This window comes from Dipodomys spectabilis, unplaced genomic scaffold (genome assembly GCF_019054845.1).
Source record: "Dipodomys spectabilis isolate Male_0828 unplaced genomic scaffold, ASM1905484v1 ptg000055l, whole genome shotgun sequence".
NCBI lineage: Eukaryota > Metazoa > Chordata > Mammalia > Rodentia > Heteromyidae > Dipodomys > Dipodomys spectabilis.
Window position 1 is genome coordinate 1,801,140 of NW_024870732.1, and position 6,802 is coordinate 1,807,941.

Genomic DNA, 6,802 nt, shown 5'->3' on the forward strand with positions numbered 1-6,802 from the left:
GCGAATAGATATTTAGAATTGTAATATCCTCCTGAAGGAGAGATCCTTTAATTAGTATGTAGCGACCTTCTTTATCTCTTTTCACGAATTTTAATTTGAAGTCTATTTTATCTGATATTAGGATTGCAACTCCCGCCTGTTTATGCGGTCCGTTTGCTTGGTAGATTTTGTTCCAGCCTTTAACATTGAAAATGTGTTTGTTTTTACGGGCAAGATGTGACTCCTGCAGGCAGCAGATAGAAGGGTCTTGTTTTTTAATCCAACTAGACAGTCTATGTCGCTTAATTGGAGAGTTCAGTCCGTTAACATTAAGAGATAGGACTGAGAGGTATTTGAGAGTTCCTGCCATGTTATCTACCTTCTTGGGGGCTCTGAAAACTGGGTTCTTCCTATGGTTCTTGGATTCTCAGTTTGGGTGCAGTTTCTTGGCCTTTATTGCGGTCTTGTTGGTTTTCTATGTGTAGGACATCTTTAAGAATCTTTTGTAGGGCTGGTTTGGTGGAGATGTATTGTTTCAATTTTTCTTTGCTATGGAAGGTTTTTATTTGGCCTTCAGTTATGAAGGAGAGTTTAGCTGGGTACAGTATTCTTGGTTGATAGTTGTTTGTTTTTAGGGCATGGCATACATCATTCCAGGCTCTTCTTGCTTTGATTGTCTCTGCTGAGAAATCTGAGGTGATTCTAATTGGTTTCCCTTTATAAGTGATTACCCTTTTCTCTCTGACAGCTTTAAGGATCTTTTCCTTGTTCTGAGTTGATCCTGTGTGGATTATTATGTGACAGTGGGATGTCCTATTCTGGTCTGGTCTATTTGGGGTTCTAAAGGCTTCTTGTATCTGGACAGGCCTATCTTTTTGCATGTTTGGGAAGTTCTCTGCTAGGATCCTGTTAAACAGATTTCCTAGACCATTAACTTCTGTTTCTAGGTGCTCCTCTACACCCATTATCCTTAGATTAGGCCTTCTGATGGTGTCTTCCAGGTGTTGGATAGATCTATCATATTTCTTGGACTTGTCTTGGATGGTTGTATGTTCTTTCTCTATAATATCTAGGCTGTCTTCAATCCCTGAGATTCGATCTTCTGCATGTTCTAACCTGCTGTCAAGACTCTCTACTTTGTTTTTTATCTCTTTTCCTTCTAGTTGGTCAGCTTTGATGGCTTCAAGTTCTTTGTTGAAGCTCTGTTTTAGGTCTTGTATGAATTTCTTTACTTCCTTAATTTGGTGTTCAGTGTTTGTCCTCAAATCACTTAGTTGATTGGTTATGGTTTCTTTGGGCTCCCATTCCTTCTGTTGGGTTCCCTTCAGCATTCCCTTTGTGGTCTCCCTGACTTCCTTCATCTCTTTGTTAATGGATTCCATGAATGCCTTTAGTGATCTTTGTGTGTTCTCTACCTGGTCTCTCAATTCCTGTATTACTCTTTGATTAGCTTCCTCCCGTTCGCGGGATTCCTGCAGATCTCTTTGAGTGTTCTCAGCCTGCTCACGCCATTCCTCCCTTTCTCTTTGAGTATTCTCAAGTTGTTCACGCAAATCCTGTATCAGTTTTTGAGTAGCTTCCTCACGCTTATGATATTCCTGTATAAACTTCTGGGATGCCTCCTCTCTCTCCCTATCACGCTCATACAGAGTCCTTTGTACGTTGTCAAACTTTTCATTTATCATGTTTGCCAGCAGTGTTTGTAGAGCTGTTTGGGAACTCTCCTCTGGATTATTCATTATCTGTTCTAACCCCTGATTATCAGGATTGGGAATTGAGATACCCGAATTTGCCATTTTTCTTGTGTTTTTCCGGCTTACTCTGCCCATTTGAGATGAAGATAGCACCAGTTTTGTGCTAGAACACTATTTTAAGGCAACCATCAACCAAAGTTTGCATTTGTACAGTCAATAGTCTACAGATACAATCTAGTTCAACAGATACATCTATTCGACATCAAACAACTATATGTTAAAGGACTTTGAACCGCAGAGAAGAATTTGGAAAACCAGAAATTATTACGGTTAGGGAGAGATGTGGGTAAAAAATAGGAATAGATTGGTGTGGGAAGGCACAGGGAGAGTTAACTATGTCCTAATCACAATGCAGGAAATAGGTTGGGTAGGATGTAAGTAGAGAGAGAGAGAAAAGGGAAGAAAGGGAAAGGGGAATGAAAAGAGACCAGAAAAAAAATAGAGACGTAAAAATTAATGTTATTTTAGAGATTAAAAGACCATCTATTTATAGAGGGATATGAATATGTTGAGAGAAAGGGAGGGACATAGAGGAGATGAGAAAAACTTTTAAAAAATGCTTAAAATATTATATAGGTATAAAGAGGTAGTACTGTTATTAATGAATTTAAGTCTCAGAGGTTTTGAATTGAGTAATAAGTTTGTGGATTAAGTGTGTACACAATGGGGGATAGGGTCTACTGGTTAACTACGGGTTTATCTGAGGATGTGCAGGACAAGAGTTAAGTCACATAAAGGTGAACAAAGAGGAAAAGTTGGAAAGGATAGGAAAGTGAGAAGAAAAGATCAGAAGTTCAGTAGAGCTAGAAAAAAAACAAAAACAAAAAGATAATTAAGAATGAATGAAAAAGAGAAAGAAGACAAGAAAAGAAAAGAAAACACACATTCACGTATTCCTAAAATAAAAATTATAAGAGGAGAAAAAAAATTAATGGAAAACAATTATTTTTTCAGAAGAGGCAAAAATTAAAGATTAATAAAAGTTTTAGAAAAGCAAAAAAAAATTTTTTTTATATATATATAAGGTAACAAAAAACGAAAAAAAAAAAAACAAAACAAGAAAAAGAAAAAAAGAAAAGAAGAAGAAGAAGAAAAAAAAAGTTCTTTGATTTTTTTTTTTTTTTTTTTTTTTGGGAGGGGTGGGAAGAGTCCTGTATCTCCCTTTTGTCTGTAACCAGAGTCTGGTTGGAGTCTCTGGTCAGCTTGAGGTCCTGTGGCTTGATTGGTTTCTTAAGTCAGTTTGTTGGAACAGGCAGAAAAATGCTCTGCTTTACCCAAGATTTTGAGATCCCCCTCCCAGGTTAGTTTACTGGGAGGGTGATCTGCTTTGAGAATCACAAAAGAGGGGGATGCAGTGATGAGGCTAGGTTCTGGGTAGAGTTGAGGTCTTTCAAGGAACAGTAGCTTTTCCCTGGGGCTATTTTGTGAAAAAAAAAACTCACAGCACCCAGCCTGGAGCCATTCTCAGGGTTTCTGTTTTTCAATTGATTGTGGTGGCTGCTAGAGGGAGGGGCAGCCTCTGGCTCTGGCCACCCAGCGAGGAGAGCCACTCCAATGGCTGGTGCCTGAGCTGGGCGACTCCTCCCTGGATGGAACTGAGTCTGTTCCCGTGAACTGCCAAATGACTAGCTCTATTCCAAGGCCTGAGCTGGAGCTAGCCGCTCCTCCGAGCTTTATCGGTATCCAAGATGGAGATCACCGGTGCTGGGGGGGGGGAGGGGTGGCCTTCCCTCCTCTGCTCCCAGAGAAGGAGTGAGGAAGCGGGGCTTCTACTCACGGGGAGTCTTGGATCCCGGGTCGTCTCTGGTCTGCAAAGTGCAGGATGAAGTTGTCTGCTCCTTGTCGGTTCTTGCTGGTGTTGAGTAGAATCCGCTCGTCCGCTGCGTCTGGCTCCTTTGTCCCGGACTGCGTCTCAGGTATGCCTCCGCGGCGGTGGTCGCCGCTGCGACCCTGCCGCCGCAGCGGCAGCTGCTCAGATGTGTCTGCTTGGCTTCCCCTCTCTTGACTAACTCTCTGTTCTGTGATGGCACACTTGGTGTGATTCTCTGGCTTGGGACTGTTCACTGGAACTCTGAAACTGTTTTCTATGCAAGAGCTTGTTCAGATTCCAGCTTCTCCTCCGCCATCTTCCCGGAACTGCCTGGTTAAGTTTCTTAAATTTCAAAAATGCCTATCCATTTTTGTGTCCATACAAAATATTTTCACAATACAAAGCCACATTAATATCTTACTTTAAATATTCATGGATTCCATGCTATTCTTCCAAGTGAATTGCCTAACTTCGATGTCAAAATGTATTCAAGATTTGTTTGTATACATCTATAATGATTTCTGCAGAGTTTGTGATTTTTATAATCAGAAATAATTTTAACTTAGCTGTTGAAATGAGTAATACAGAAACTAAAGATATTTCTGTTGCTTGTCTGAAAAAGGATATTTTAAAGTAATCTGTATTCTGTTTGTATAATATCCATAATCTATTTCATTCTCTCCTAGATATAATACTTTTAATTCTACATTGTTTCATAATATATAGGTTCATTAATAAATGTGTCATTTCAGATAGCATTCGATATAGAAATAGTTTAAGATTCTTTTTTTTCCCCTAGGTCCTTATAGTATTTTATTTCTTTGGGATAAATTGAAAATGTTATCTAATTTCAAAAGTTTTGTAAAGGTTATGCTATGTAAAGGCCTTTCTAAGGTGATGATTTAATACACTGATGTCAAACTAACTTTCAATTCAATGAATTACATGTATCGTTACAACTGTATTTTTGTAATCAATTTTTAATAACTGTTTTTCATTTCTTGCATCTGAAGAATGAAAAATATGGAATACTGCACAAATTTTCATATCATCCTTGTGCAAGTGCCGTGTTAAACTTTGTATTGCAATTAGGGTAGATGTGCTGTTGAAGCATGTAGTATCCTCTAAATTTAAGTAGTTAATGATGCAATCTTTATACAGGCATATATCCTTGGTTGACTATTTGTAACTAGGAAAACTTATTGTTCCTAAAAATGCTATTGATATTACTTCTCTAAAATTCTGTGTATATTGGAAAAAAACTTATATTGTTTGTTCGATTGCTCACATTTGCAATTTTTTTGTCAATGAGTATTTTAAGTCTTTTTCATTTTAGATTTCATCATACTTTGAAGAATTTAAAGCTAGGTCCAAAGGTGATGGCTTTTCAAGTACTTATTTATCAGCTGAGTTAGCTTTGTGGAGCTAAGGATTCAAAGTAAGCCTTGCTTAAGAGCTACTTCTAAACTTCTGCAGCTTAAAAATTCCTATATGAGATCTTATTGGCACAAATGTCTACCTGACCCTTTACCTGTCTTCCATTTAGGAACAGACGAACCAGAATATCTTACCCTGACAGCATAGATTTTCTTACTGGAACAAAACTAATCTTAATTACAAGGGATCATAGAGACAGGAACAGTTTAGATAGAAATGTTTAGACTAGAAGGTATTTTATCAAAATATAATTGGTTCTTATACCTAATATTTCAAAAGTATCTAAAGCCAAGAAGGTGAAAAAATTGTTCATATGCATGATTAACTAATGTCCTGGCCAGTCTACCATCCAACCAGGCAGGAATTTACACTACTGCATTTCTATCACCAAATATTTTCAGAGTTACAAGAGAAGTCTATATGTCTCTCCTCGATATTAGGCCTTAAATTGTTAATGTTTTAATCAAAGTGTTTCCTCTTGCCACTAGGCTGTAAATCTTCAAATGGTAAAGCTTTAGGTCCAACTCTACCAAACACTGAGGTAGAGATAATGAAATAATACATTAAATACTTTAAATAATTTGATACTCTAACCACAACAGAATATTGCAAAACGTGTGCCTTTTTCTTATATATAGTTATACATTTTATATTTATATGTGCTGATATTTTAGTTCACACAGTGAAACTTACTAGAATTAATTGATAATTTGACAAATAAATAGGTATTTATTCCAATAAATGGAATTGGAATATAAATAATTAGGTTTAGAATACATATTAGAATATAAAAATATCAATGCAATATCTTTGGTATAAACTTGTGATACATTCTAATGTTCTTGGTCTTCTGAATTCACATTGCAAAAAAAAAATAGTTTTCCTCTAATCTATAAGGGATTTTACGCTGCTACTCTGTTTATTGTTTTAACTCACTGGTCCCAAACTGATTTTCTCCATATTTCTGAAGCATTCCTAATGATTATACATAAATTTTGCTGATATGATGTCTACAAGGTATTATTCTTCTGCAGGACCCAAGGGTCCTAGGATCCCAGGTCCCAGTTATCCGCATCATCAGATAACAAGGGCAAGATTTCTCACCTAGGCCCATGCAACATGCCAACAGAAAGTAATTGAAAATCCATCTCAATTTCTCATTTCCTATAGTATTTCAGGACCGCAGCAGTAAGCAATTGTGAAATGCAAGACAACTTAAAATGAAAGATGAGATCACAATATCTGAGAGAAAGTACAGTAATTACAACTTTAAATTTACAGATGCCCAGCCCATATGAGTGAACAAGATCACAAATGTCACAAAATTATTTTTAATACCCCTCTCCTAATGATTACTGAAAGATTTCAGTCCAGTATAAGTAGGCCTAAAAATTGTTCTGGGAACGATAGATCCATAATTGGTCTACCAAGGCTAGGAAAACTTTACTTACAGGTCAATTATAATTCAGAAAAACATTAATTGAGAAGATCCTTAATGCTTCAAACTACTGGTACTACAGTAAATCTTGGTTCTGTAGTTTAAAAATGCTATCATTCTCAAGGCAATGATAACCTACCTTTAATCTCCTGAAAATATATTCTTTTTCAAAACTTTTTAAAATCACATTCACCAAAATAACATTTGACAAGTAAATGATACTTAGTGACATTACAAGTTTTACAAGTGTAGGGAGCAAGTTACAATAGAGTTGAATTATTTACCCAGCACTAAAGCCAAACACGTTCAACCATTCATTAAAGTGTAGAAATAGTACCCCCCAATATTTGTTTTGTTCAGTAGGTGCCTTCCAGAAATGTGTTA

The 6,802-nt window shown here is 36.8% G+C and overlaps 1 pseudogene; it reads right to left on the minus strand.

The window, feature by feature from the left end:
* Positions 1-4,560: 4,560 nt before the first annotated feature.
* LOC122108303 lies at positions 4,561-4,657 on the minus strand (annotated as a pseudogene).
* Positions 4,658-6,802: the final 2,145 nt, after the last annotated feature.